The sequence below is a fragment of the Engystomops pustulosus genome, chromosome 3, assembly GCF_040894005.1.
Source record: "Engystomops pustulosus chromosome 3, aEngPut4.maternal, whole genome shotgun sequence".
NCBI lineage: Eukaryota > Metazoa > Chordata > Amphibia > Anura > Leptodactylidae > Engystomops > Engystomops pustulosus.
In genome coordinates this window covers 87,281,926-87,294,349 of record NC_092413.1, presented here as the reverse complement: position 1 = coordinate 87,294,349, position 12,424 = coordinate 87,281,926, and the positions used below count along the sequence as shown (strand labels likewise).

Sequence of the window (12,424 nt, the reverse complement as noted above, 5' to 3'; positions counted from 1 at the left end):
TAATGAAAGAGGAAGAAAATCCCCATATACTGCCATACTGTAGTATGGCAGTATATGATAGGATCGATTCGTCCGAAAATGCCTGATCAAAATATAGTAACGGTTTTTCAATGTGTTTAACCCCGTAACGGAAAATAGCGCCCAAAGTCGAAAATGGCACTTTGCCATTTTGAAAAATATTTTTAAAAAAAAATCTAAAAAGTGATCAAAAGGTCTTACAGTCCTAAAAATGATATAATTGAAAATAATATCAAATGTCACAAAAAAATGACACCACCCACAGCTCCGTACAACAAAGTATAAAAAAAAAGTTATTAGCTCCAGAAGATGGCAAAAAAATTAAAAAAAATAAATAATTTTGTACAGGAGGTTTTAATTATTGTAAATGTATGAAAACATAAAACCTATACAAAATTGGTATCCCCGTAATCGTACCAACCCAAAGAATAGAGTAGATAGTAGCGGTTTTTCGCCATTTTCAGAGCATTTGGAATTTTTTTCCTGCTTCCCAGTACATGGCATGGAATATTCAATGATATCACTATGAAGTGCAATCTGTTAAGCAGAAAATAAGCAGTCACACAGCTCTTTACGTGTAAAAATAAAAAAAAAAAGTTATAGATTTTTGAAGGTGGGAGTGAAAAATGGAAATGAAAAAACAGGAAAGGGTCGCTGGGATGCTGGAGGAACGCTTTGTCACCGGCTGTGGTCTAGCCACTGAAGACCACTGGTATATAAAACCCCACAAAAACGGTACTTCGCTCTGGCACTCCTCCTCACCCCACAGCCCCAAATACTTCAAGCCTCAGATTCCTGGCAGTGCAGGCAGAGGCACGTGTATGCTCTCAGCTCCTATGAGGTCATAAGCAGGTGACATGGTAGCGTCATAGCAGGTGCGCGTGGCAGATAGTATAGACATGCTTCTGCCCGCACTGCTGGGAATCTGAGCATAGAAGAAACCGGAGCCATGGGGTGAAGAGGAACGCTGGATGCAAGCGTTTTTTAAAATTATTTTTATGGGGCCTCTTCTGCGGACATTTCATTAATGGCAAGGAGGTTGTTGCTGGACATTTTATTAATGAAGGGAAGCCGCTATTAGTTATTTGAGGGAGGCTGCTCCTGCATTTCCCATCCTAGGTCCATACTAGGTGCGGTTTTGAAAGTTTTTTTTGTGGTAAAATTAGGTACCTTGGTTTACATTCATGTATATGTGGTATGTACATTTTTTTCCCTCTGAGTGAAAAGCCCAAAGACAAAGTAGCAGTCTTCTTCGGCAGCTGCAAAAAAGGGGGCATTTTAAACCAGGGGTTGTAGGAAATGGCACATTCTATGGGTTGGGGTTCGCGGAACACACATTATTTACCAGGGACCATAGTAAGAATGTTAACCGACTGGATGCAGCCGGTCCCCAGTTCTAAAAAGGTTGGGGAATGCTGCTTTAAGAAAATGTTAGTCCTTAAAAAGCATTACCATGATTTGAAGCTGCTATGATTACATTTTCCAATATACTCATTTATAAATCGGCTCTGGGTTTGTATGTGTGAAGTGGTATGCACAGTAAATATCTTCTCTAGCCATATTCTTCAAAATTTAAGATACTTTACTTATAAAAGGGAGGAAGTTGATCACACTGCTCCAAGCAACCATCTCCTTGTGATACACTCCGATAAAAGAATCAAAGAAATAGGCAAGAAAAAAAAAAGTCCTGTAATATCCCAATGAAGCACATGGGAAAATGTTTCTTGCCAAAGTGTCCCTTTAAATGCCATTAAATCATTTTAAAAGGACTATTCCAATAATAAATACTAACAGATCAACAGGATCTCACTGACCTAGAAAACAGAGGTGCATGAGCTTGGCCACCAATCTATTATCTACTTCAAGACTGACAGATGGCCGTTTTAGAAACCCATTTCACCTCTAGATTGGGACCACTAAGGCCATTTTCTGCCACTATGGTCACATGACAACAAAGTGAGAGTAGAAGCTATGCTGCTAGAATGGGAAGCTGGAGCAGGGTAATTACACCTCATTTTATTTTTCAACCCCTATTTACTCATCAGTAAAGAACAAACTATTGTAATTGTTTGCCAAAAAACTAGTAGCACATGCCTACTAAACGGATAGAGAAACACTTCACACATACAGGCTGCCAGAATCCTTCAAAAAGCTGTGACAGTGATTTACTGGATTGCAGGGATGGGTAACCAAGTAGACAAAGTTGAGCAATAACAAGATCAACTAAAGTTCAAGGTGAATGGAATATTACAGGCTTAACTACAAATGAGCTTCTGATAACAAATACAAAATATTTAAAAGTTATATTTCACTACAATTAGGGATAAACCCTGCACAGGAAATTTTTGAGCACTTCAGATACGCAATGTTAGGGCTTATTCACACGCCCGTGTGGCACCGTTCACCCGGAAAAGATAGAGCATGCACTCTTTTCCTGCGTGTGTGGCCATGCTCTGCTGTATTCTATGGAGGGGTCACTTCCTCCACCGCACGGCGGCATACCGTGAATGTGCCCTTAGACAGAAAATAAAAGTTATATAGATTATACTGTTGAAAAAAAAGACATGTGCATCAAGTTCAACCAAGGGCAAGACAGGGATTGGGATGAGGAAGGGATTTAGGGGAAACAATTCTTTGTAACATAACCGTCAATGTTAGTACATGTAAAATGGCTTCTAGACCCTTCTTGAAGCTCTCTTTCCCTGCTGTGACCAGCGCCTGAGGCAGGCTATTCCACAGATTGACAGTTCTCACAGTAAAGAAGCCCTGTCACCTCTGGTGATTAAATCTTGTTTTCTCCAGATGGACAGTGTCCCCTCGTCTTTTGATTTAATTTAACCTGGAACAACTTTCCACCATATTTTTGTATGGACCATTCATATATTTGTATAAATTTATCATGTGCCATCTTAGTCATCTCTCTTCCAGACTAAATAAATCTAGTTGTATTAATCTTTCCTCATAAATGAGACCCTCCATACGCCTTATTTTTGTGGCTCTCCATTGTACCCTCGCCAACTCCAGGGCATCCTTTTTATGGACAGGCACCCAGAACTGAACAGCATGTAATATTACATGCCTATCCCAAGAGTACATACCTCTTTGGATAAATGACAAGATCTTGCTGGCTTTAGAGGCAGCTTATTGACAGCAGACCCAACTGCGGCAGCAACACCCCCTTTCTCAACTGCCCTGTTGTAACCAAGCCTCCTGTACAGGGGTATGATTGATATATTTAGGAGTTGTGTTTATCAGAGGAGGAAGGTGGTAATTCACAGGATCACAATGCAGATGGGGGGTGGGGGGTCATATCAATATAACAAACTAAACCTAGAATACATGCTATATTATCATATTGTTAAAATTTAAATTGGCTATATTTTCCTAGCTTTCAAAAAAAACTATATTATAGTCATATTATGATGGAAAAATTGCACATCAATTGCCAAAATGACATGGTGAGGTCCCACATGAGCAAAAGTGTTCCGTGTGCTCTAATGCAGACTGTGATTAACCAGTGAAGGTGAAACTCGTTAAAGAAGTGGTGAGTAACAAAGGGGTGGTTTCTTTTTAATCTTATACTGATTCAATTATGTAATTTTTTAACCCTACTTTGGGGTTTCTAAGTAGCAGAAGAATATAAAAATACATTATATTCCAGGATTGTAGCTAGACTTGTAGCACAGGGGCAGTCTCCGCATACTTTTGTGTTCTTTAATCTCTGCAGTCAGAGATGAGGGATGTGATTTAAGATCACACACACCCCAAGTCCAGATCTGTATACATTCATCACAGTTTTAATGATTCTAATACCACACACAAAAGGTATGGTTACACAGCTACCTAACATGGTCTGCAGCTTGGTATGGTCAAAACTGCTGCTAGACTCCCTTTAAATCTTTAAGTTTACAAGTTTATGCATGTTATCAATGTAATTGAATTTTTTATGCTTTATAACTTTTTGAACAATAGGTTTTTATTGTTCAGTCATTGTAACAACTAGGGTTGCATAATATATCGAAACCTTGATACTTGTTCAATACTTTCATACTCAGAACGGTTCAATGCTGGGTTTCTTCGGTGCTGTCCCACTATTGCACACTGTATTGTGATCTATTGATGGCTTCTGCAATGCATTGGTATATTGATTATATCAGTGCATTATAAACAGTTTTTACGGTTTTGAGTTTTTTTCAATGCAAATTAGTGATTCACTGTGTATACTTAAATATACAATGGACTCGTGAGACCACATTAATGTCGTTTATCCTAAAAATAAGAAAAAAAAAAAAAAAAAAGGCAAAACCGAGCGTATTAAAAAAATGTTAACTTCAATAATGCTTTGTGGAAGGTTTAGTGAAAACGTCTAAATCTGCTCTGTAGGCCCTTTACTTGGGATTCTGTGGGTCCCCGAGGTTGGATATAAGAATGCTAGTCATTTATTGGGGGAAAAAACATACAAAAATTTCAAAATCTAGTTCATGACAGAACAATGTTATATCTCAGGGTATTCCAGTTTCTATTCAGCACAGTCAGAAGGTCTGCAGGCTATAGCACCGGTAACTACATGTCAAATGATGCCTCAGCCTGCCATCACATAGATGTGATCTTCTTATTTTTTCAAACAAAACAAAGACATGCATACAATAGACGAACATCAGTCATTTATACATTCCCTTCTATTGGATTGAATTAAGGCCAGCTTCACATTATTCTGTGATCAGTCTATGACGAGTGCCGTGCCATGGACTGATCACTATGCTGGGGATTAAACTCGCGGAATTATAAAGATATTTTTTCTTATTTCCTCAATATGAAGCAGAGCAGACTGCCATCATATGTATAATTGTTCACCAAGGTGAAATGTCACTATGTAGTTGCATCCTAGATGCAAATTATGTGGGGGGGGGGGGGGGAGGAAAAATAAACTGGAATGTTAAACTATGTCAATTAAAGCATAATGCCAATGTTATAATCAAAATTGTGGTTTGTGATGTCCCCTTTAAAACTTCAAAATAGAGAGGATTTTTTCCCCCCGATATGGAGGAACATGAAGCATGTAATATATAGTAGAAACCAGCAGTGAAACAGTTACATCAAGTGTATAGTCTGTGCCCATTGTTAAACCATTCTGTAAACAATTCTACAGTGGCATAATCAGCACAGCCAGGGGAACCGGCTACTTCAGCATATATGAGGAGCGGCAAAGAAACTGCAGCAAAGTTGTTCTACATCCGAAGAGCTATTAAGAGTACTATAAATGGAAAAAAAAAGCCTTTTCCACTTTTAACCCCAAATAAGAGTAAAAATTTTAAATCTTTAACCCATTAACGACTTGGCCACCTTACAGACGTAGCCCTGTGCTTTCACATCTCCAGTTAATTTTGAGATTTTTTTTGGGTGACACATTGTACTTCATGTTAGTTCACAAATATAACATATTGCTTAGTATATATTTATGAAACTGAAATTTTCATATTACCAAAATAACTTGATAAAGCAGACATATAAACAATGTTAGTTGACTTGGCAGCCAAACATCCGTTCCTTTTTTTCTTTTTACGGATGTTAGGAGGCTTATAACGTTAGGTGCGATTTTTCAGATTTTCACAAAAATCATCAAAATCTAATTTTGGAGGGCCAATTTAGTTAGAGGTGACTTTATAAAGATAGATAACCCCCACAAATGGCACTGCACCACACAAAATATTCAAAACAACCTTTGGGAAGTTTGCTAACCCTATAAGCGTTTCATGGGGGTAAAAAAAATATAAATGAATGAAAGTGAAATTACAGAAATGTAATTTTATTAAAAAAAAAAAAAAAAGTAAAATTGTTAAATATATTCATTGAACACCAAAATGTGCACCTTCACAAGGGGTTAAAAAGGAAAAACCATTGTACAATTTTTAGTGCAAGTCCTCCTGAGTATGCCAATACCCATTTTGTCACTGTACACTGCTGTACGGTCACAGGGTGGAACTTGGAAGGGAAAGAGCATTTAGTTTAAGACAGATATGGCTGAAAAAGTTTTCATGTGTCAGGATGCATTTAGAGTGGTACCAAAACCGAGGGATACCCCAACAATTTTGGACACCACTTTGGAAAGTGCACCCCTTTGCCCCACACGTGTATATTAAATGTTGTATTGGTGCGCAGTAGGGCTCAGAAGGGAAAGAAGGATGTTGGCCTTTTAGAAGCCAGAAATCCTTTTCATGTCTCAGGATGCATTTAGAGAGACCTAGAGGTACAAAATTGAGGAGAACCCCAACAAGTAACACCATTTTTGTAATTACACCCCTTGGAAAATTTTGCATTGTGTATTATGTGTATTTGCCCTAACAGGTGCGGTTAAATTAGGCCCCAAAAAGGGGAAAAAAAAAAAAAATTATCCCCAAAAAATTCACAATTACCCTTAAAAGAAAAATGTAATAACCCCCCCAAAAAAGTGTACAACTATTTCTCCCGAGTGTAGAAGTACCCCACATGTGCATATAAAATGTTGTATTGGCGCACAGTAGAAGGCAAGAGGAATGTTTGCCTTTTAGAAGCCAAATTTGACAGAAATCCTTCATGCTTCAGGATGCATTTTGGAGAGCCCTAGTGGTACAAAACAGAGCAGAACCAAAAATACAAGCCAACAAGTAACCCTAGTTTGAAAACTAAATCCCTGAAGGAAATAATGGAGGCGTATAGTGAGAATTGTAACAACTGTTAGGTCAAAATAATTCCTTTTACCTAAATGAATAATAATTAAAAAATAATAAATGTGGACATAAATTTTGAATGCGTTTGGTATAAGGAGGTGGAATATACCAGGGGACCAACTAAAATGTTGTCACTCTGGAGTTCTCGAAGGTTTCGTAGTAGTACATAGGTGGCTATTCTAACTCCTCTTTTGGAACAGACTCTTTACCGAGTCCTTCCTTTAGAAGACGACTTGAGGAATTCACCGGAATAGTATTGTACTGGCAAAACAGGGGAATATTTAATCTAGAGGTACTGGGGCCTTGTCCTTCTTGACATATATTAGTTCCCTAATATCCGCCTCTTAAAAATGGAGAAAACACGGCACGGCCTGCATGTTGGAACACGTAAGAGTTGTGCAACATCATCTGTACAACGGCCGGCATTTTGTACCAAATCTTCGTTTTCAGTAGAACGCTGAACGAATTCAGCACAAGATCCAACTCACCCATGTATTTATTGTGAGCCAGGATGCAGTGGTGGTGGTACCTCATACAGGGGCGAGTCCCTACGAATTGTGGCCAGAACAATCCCTTTTGCCCTTATACTTGACCAACATGATTACAGAGTGCCTTGATGCCCTCCTTTCTAAGTGGCTGTCTAAGAAGGGTTCCAGGGAGACCAATGGAACTGAGGGACTGGAATAGTGGAACGCTGGGATAAAAGTTATCCACATACAAGTGGTAACCCTTCTCCAGTAGTGGGTGCACAGATTGGTCAAAACTCTGGGAGATGGCATGAAGCCACCAGACATAGCCCCTTTCACTGATGATTAGTGCTGCCCTAGAAAGCAGCAATTATCGCCATGTTGTTCCCATTAACCCCAGTGATGCCCAGTGTGACAAATATTGCTGCTATTGGCTGGTCTGGATCTACCAGCCAATAGCAGCAAACACTGACAGAAGGGCAAAAACCCCTCTAGACCTTGAGGCAAAATCGCATTTGTTTTTGCAGGGGCACAACTTATTTTTTTGGTGATGGAGCTGATTTGGGCTTAATTTTTGTGGGACAAGTTTTTCAGTGGTACCATTTTGGTGCTTGTCATCAGTTAAAATATTTTTTGTAAAGGAAATTGAGGAGAATGTGCATTTTTGGCAAGTTTTTCAGTTAACAGCATTCACCGAATGGGTCCAATTATAATAATTGGGGGTTTGTACATTATTAGATGTGTATAGAGAATGGTGGTATTGGGACATTCACTTTATTTCATTTTTAAAAACTTTGCTTATGGTTTTAAAAACAGTTGTATTACACAGTGCCAAGTAATACGCTGAGCATGCTCCGGGACAAGATCGTGCAGCCCTGGCACTGGCAGACGAACAGATGATCGGACCAACCCAGCAAGCGTCGTGGAGGGGGTATGATCCACGTCAGAAGCCCCTAATGTGTAAGGGGTAACCCCCGCAATCAGGAGAATCTCCGGTTGTGGGTGTTATAGCAGGTTGCTAGCTGCAATATGCAGCCAAAACCCGGCCTTTTTCTAGCCGCACCATACTTTTATAGCGTGAGCACGGGGAAGGGGTTAAACTTTGATTATGTTTTCACTAGTTCTATGAGTAAAAAAAAAAAAAAAAACAAAAAAAAACACACTGCAAAAATTAAGGTAGCATGCAAAAAAAGAAAAAAAAGTTATGCCCCTTAACAACCTGTCCCTTTTTAGTTTCATTTTCCATTTTACTGCCTTCACTGTGCTCCACATATGACATGTCTACTTAATTCTTTGGGTCGGTACGATCACGGCGATACCAAACTTGTATAGGTTTTTAAATGTTTTCATACATTTACAAAAATTAAAACCTCCGGTACAATTTTTTTTTTTTTTATTGTGCCATCTTTCAATAACTTTTTCATACTTTGGTGTACGGAGCTGTGGGTGGTGTCTTGCAACTTTTGATGGCGTTTTCATTGCTATAATTTTTTGGACTGTGCGACCTTCTGATCACTTTAAATTGATTTAATATTTTTCAAAATGGCAAAAAAAGTGCCATTTTAGACTTTGGGTGCTATTTTCCATTACGGAGTTAAACGCAGTGAAAAACCGTTATTACCTAATGTGTTAGATTTTTACTGTTTGTTAATATTTATATCAGTTATAGGGAAAGGGGGGTGATTTGAATTTTTAGGTTTTTATATTATTTTATAAACTTTTTATTTTTACTTCTACTATTTTTGAGACTCCCTAGGGTACTTTAACCCTAGGTTGTCTGATCGATCCTATCATATACTGCCATACTACAGTATGACAGTATACGGGGATTTTCCTCCTCATTCTTTACAATGTGCAATTAGCACATTGTAATGAATGGGTTAAAACGAGAGCCTCGGGTCTTCGTAAGACCCGAGGATGTCATGGCGACAGATAGCCACTCCCCAATGAAGTCACGGGGAGCGACAATGGCGCCATCATCATTTTGAAGCATTGCCGGCGGCAATTAGAGGGAAAACTTTGCTAGCACCGATCGCGGGTGTTACCGGTAAGCCTTTTCTGCTGGAAATTTGCTAAAAATGCCTGGTCACTAGAGCCTTTTCAGGCCTCATATAGTATATACACATGTAGTGCAAAATGCAGAAGAGGATATTTCTTCTAGTGTTAGACTTCAGTAGAATACTTGAAAATCATACAATATCTCAGCCTTTTGGAGAGGCCAGGAGTAGAGACCCCGAGCTTGCACACTAGAATTCAACACCAGTTAAAGGTGTTTTCCCGCCTAGCCTGCTGATCGATGGGGGTACCTCAGACCCCATGTTCTCAAGATCTGTGGGAGTTTCATTGCCCAAAACCCCACCGATCCGCAAGTAAGCTATCCTGTGGTTAGGGCCTAACTTGTTTGGTGGGAAAACCCCTTTTTTTGTCAATTTTTGCAGGAGCTACATAAAGACAAAGGACAATATTGTAATTTTTTTTTACTTTGATGTACATGCCATAACTTGCATAAAGGTGGAAGCATGAAGCTGGCTTGCAAACTGAGCCGCAACTTAGGCTGCATGCTAGTTGCATGCACCTGCCAAGTAGCAAAACTGAGGGTGCGGTCACACGTCGCGTTTACTGCATGCGTTTAAAAACGCATTGCTACAGCTGAAGGGAGATTTGCCCAATTAAACAGCTGTTAACACTTGCATTTACAAAACGCATGCGTTAATCGTGATGTTAACAATGCGTTAACACTTGCATTTTGTAAACGCAAGCGTTAACAGCTGTTTAATTAGGCAAATCTCCCTTCAGCTGTAGCAATGTATTTTTAAACGCATGCAGTAAACGCAACGTGTGACCACACCCTTAGCGCAGGTCCTATTTTTCAACATGGGCAGTCTCTTGTACTTTAGACAGCGTGTGACAGGTGTGCAATATTCAGATGGGCTTTATTTCAATGTGTGGTAAAGAGGCCATCTCTCGTTTATTGTTTGTATAAGTACAAATACAGAAATACCAAATTGATAACATTCAGTTATGTGTTGTGTAATGTGTTTTTATATTTTGACAGATCGAACAATTTGGGATGTGGTGATACCCAATAGGTTTAGGATTTTACTTATTTTATAGGTGTTCTAGGGAAAGTGGGTCAATTTGAATTTTTATCCTTTTCATTTATTTTATTATTTCCGCCACCCCCCTCAGGGTACTTGAACCCTAGGAGGTCTGATTACTTACACAAAATATTGAAATGAACTGAAGAGGCTGAAAAACCAAGTGTGACGTTTTCAAAGCAATGTTAACGCTTCAGTGTTTTTGTGGACACAGACAAAACTGATGCATCATGGAGACAAAACAGAAGAAAAACAGGGGACACAACGGAGACAAAATGCAATGGATACCCAACTGAAGCTGAACATAAACACCAATGTGAAAACCCTCAGGATAGGTCATTACTGTTACTAAATCCCTTACAATCAGTGGATGGCATCAGTACCTCTACAAAATAGAATAGAGAAAATGTAAGTCATTATACAACCGCCTACTTCCAGCTATGTCCAGTGTGTAGCAGCACCAAAGAAATCAGCTAACTTTGATTTTTGCAGTTATACATACAAGGCCAACAGAGGCCACAACCAGTGGTGGCATCCGTTGCTAATATAATAATGTAGCTCACTGGGGTGTGAAGGCACTTCATGATATGTGCTGGAAATCTTTCCTGGGACCAGGGATGGAGGGTATAAAACACACAATATGAAGATGGTCCTATTGTCACATCCATAAGCATTGAGTGACTCTCCACTTTGAGGCCATTATTACACCGACACTACAAAAGCTAAAATGAATGGACACCATTGGGACCAACAACTAGATACATGTGACAGGTCTCCAGAAGAACAGAGAACGTGACACAATTATCCCCGATATAAGGGATATCCAGTGAATCAAGAGGGCAGTAACCATTCTAAGCCAGGGTGACCTCACGTACCGGGCGGGCAGCTGAGGTGCACCCGCACAGCCAGAGGTGGAGGCCGGGAGTGCGGATAGCTCGGCTCAGGTAATGGCACGTATGACAGACACAGGAGGCCTGTCTGCCGCACACAAGTGTCAGTGACAGGCCTAGAGCCGGGGCCTACAGCCCTATCACCGCCCACCTTCCCCTCCTCCGCTCAGGCCTGGGCCCACTTCTCCGCCAGGCACAAAAAGCTGCACTACTTCTCCTGCTCACCTCACAGCCTTCTCCTCCGCCGCCAGCTCGGACAAGGGACCGGCGCGACGCCCGCGACACCTCTCCGTCAGCCTTCTAGCGGAGCTCCCTCAGTCCAGCGGGGGGGAGGGGGACGAGCGTCGCCTCTGCTGCCCCGGCCCGGCAATCTCACCGCCACCTCCCCCCCTCCGCCGCAATGCTACGTCCCGGCCTCAAAATCCTGTCAGGCCCAGTGCACAACGTCCCGCGCTCCGCCAGCGGAACCAAGCGCCTCTGACGTCACGGCTCCCGGAACGTAACGGTCCCTCCTCTAGATGCAGTTCTGTCTATGACTTCTCGGCTTCCAGGCAGGAGGCGAAACCAAAATACTAGCAGGGCGAAATATGGCGGATGAGAGCCAGGCGAGATCCCGCGAGAGGATGATGGCTCAGTCCTGCTGTGGTGACGCGACCACGTCCCCTCCTGCCCGCTGTTGCCAGAGACGCTGTAGGATGGGGCGGGGTGACTGCAAGCTGCTCTGTTATACTTCACACTGTAACGGAACAGCAGCTCTATACAGTGAGGGAACAACAGATCCATACCTGTCAGTTGTGTAATTACTCATTCACAAACCTTTCTGAGCAAGGACATCTTTTTCAAGTGGTTAACCTTTTCCCTGCCAGGCATTTCTGGATATTTTTTCGCGTTATTGGCCTAAGCAATTTCTACAATTTTTACGCTTACAAATAGAACCGATATTACATGAAACAGAATTATACTAAACACCCCCAAAAACCATATGATGGAGTGATTTTTGTTTAAAGTCCAGGGTGTCCGTTTTGTGGGATCTGTATACCCCAAATTTCAATTCTTTTTTGTTGCAAAAGTTGATATCAAGAAATCTGTGTCAAATCAACATGGTTGTGGAGTGATTTTTTTCTCAAAGTCCAGGGTGTCAGTTTGGGGTTCTGTATTCCCCAAATTTCAATGCTCTTTTGTTGCTAAAGTAGATATCAAGAAATCCGTGTCAAATCCATATAGTTGGTGGAGTGATTTTTTCC

The 12,424-nt window shown here is 40.7% G+C and overlaps 1 protein-coding gene across 4 annotated transcripts in view; it reads right to left on the bottom strand.

The window, feature by feature from the left end:
* Window positions 1-11,826, bottom strand: part of TAB2 (TGF-beta activated kinase 1 (MAP3K7) binding protein 2) — a 41,636-nt gene extending 29,810 nt beyond the window's left edge. For 3 of the 4 annotated variants that reach the window (XM_072141326.1, XM_072141325.1, XM_072141327.1), the window contains exon 1: window positions 11,406-11,823. The gene's annotated coding sequence lies outside the window, so the exon portion shown is untranslated. Of the gene's footprint in view, window positions 1-11,405 lie in introns of all 4 variants that reach the window. The other variant, XM_072141328.1, reaches the window with a different exon arrangement.
* Between the last annotated feature and the right edge of the window lie 598 nt (window positions 11,827-12,424).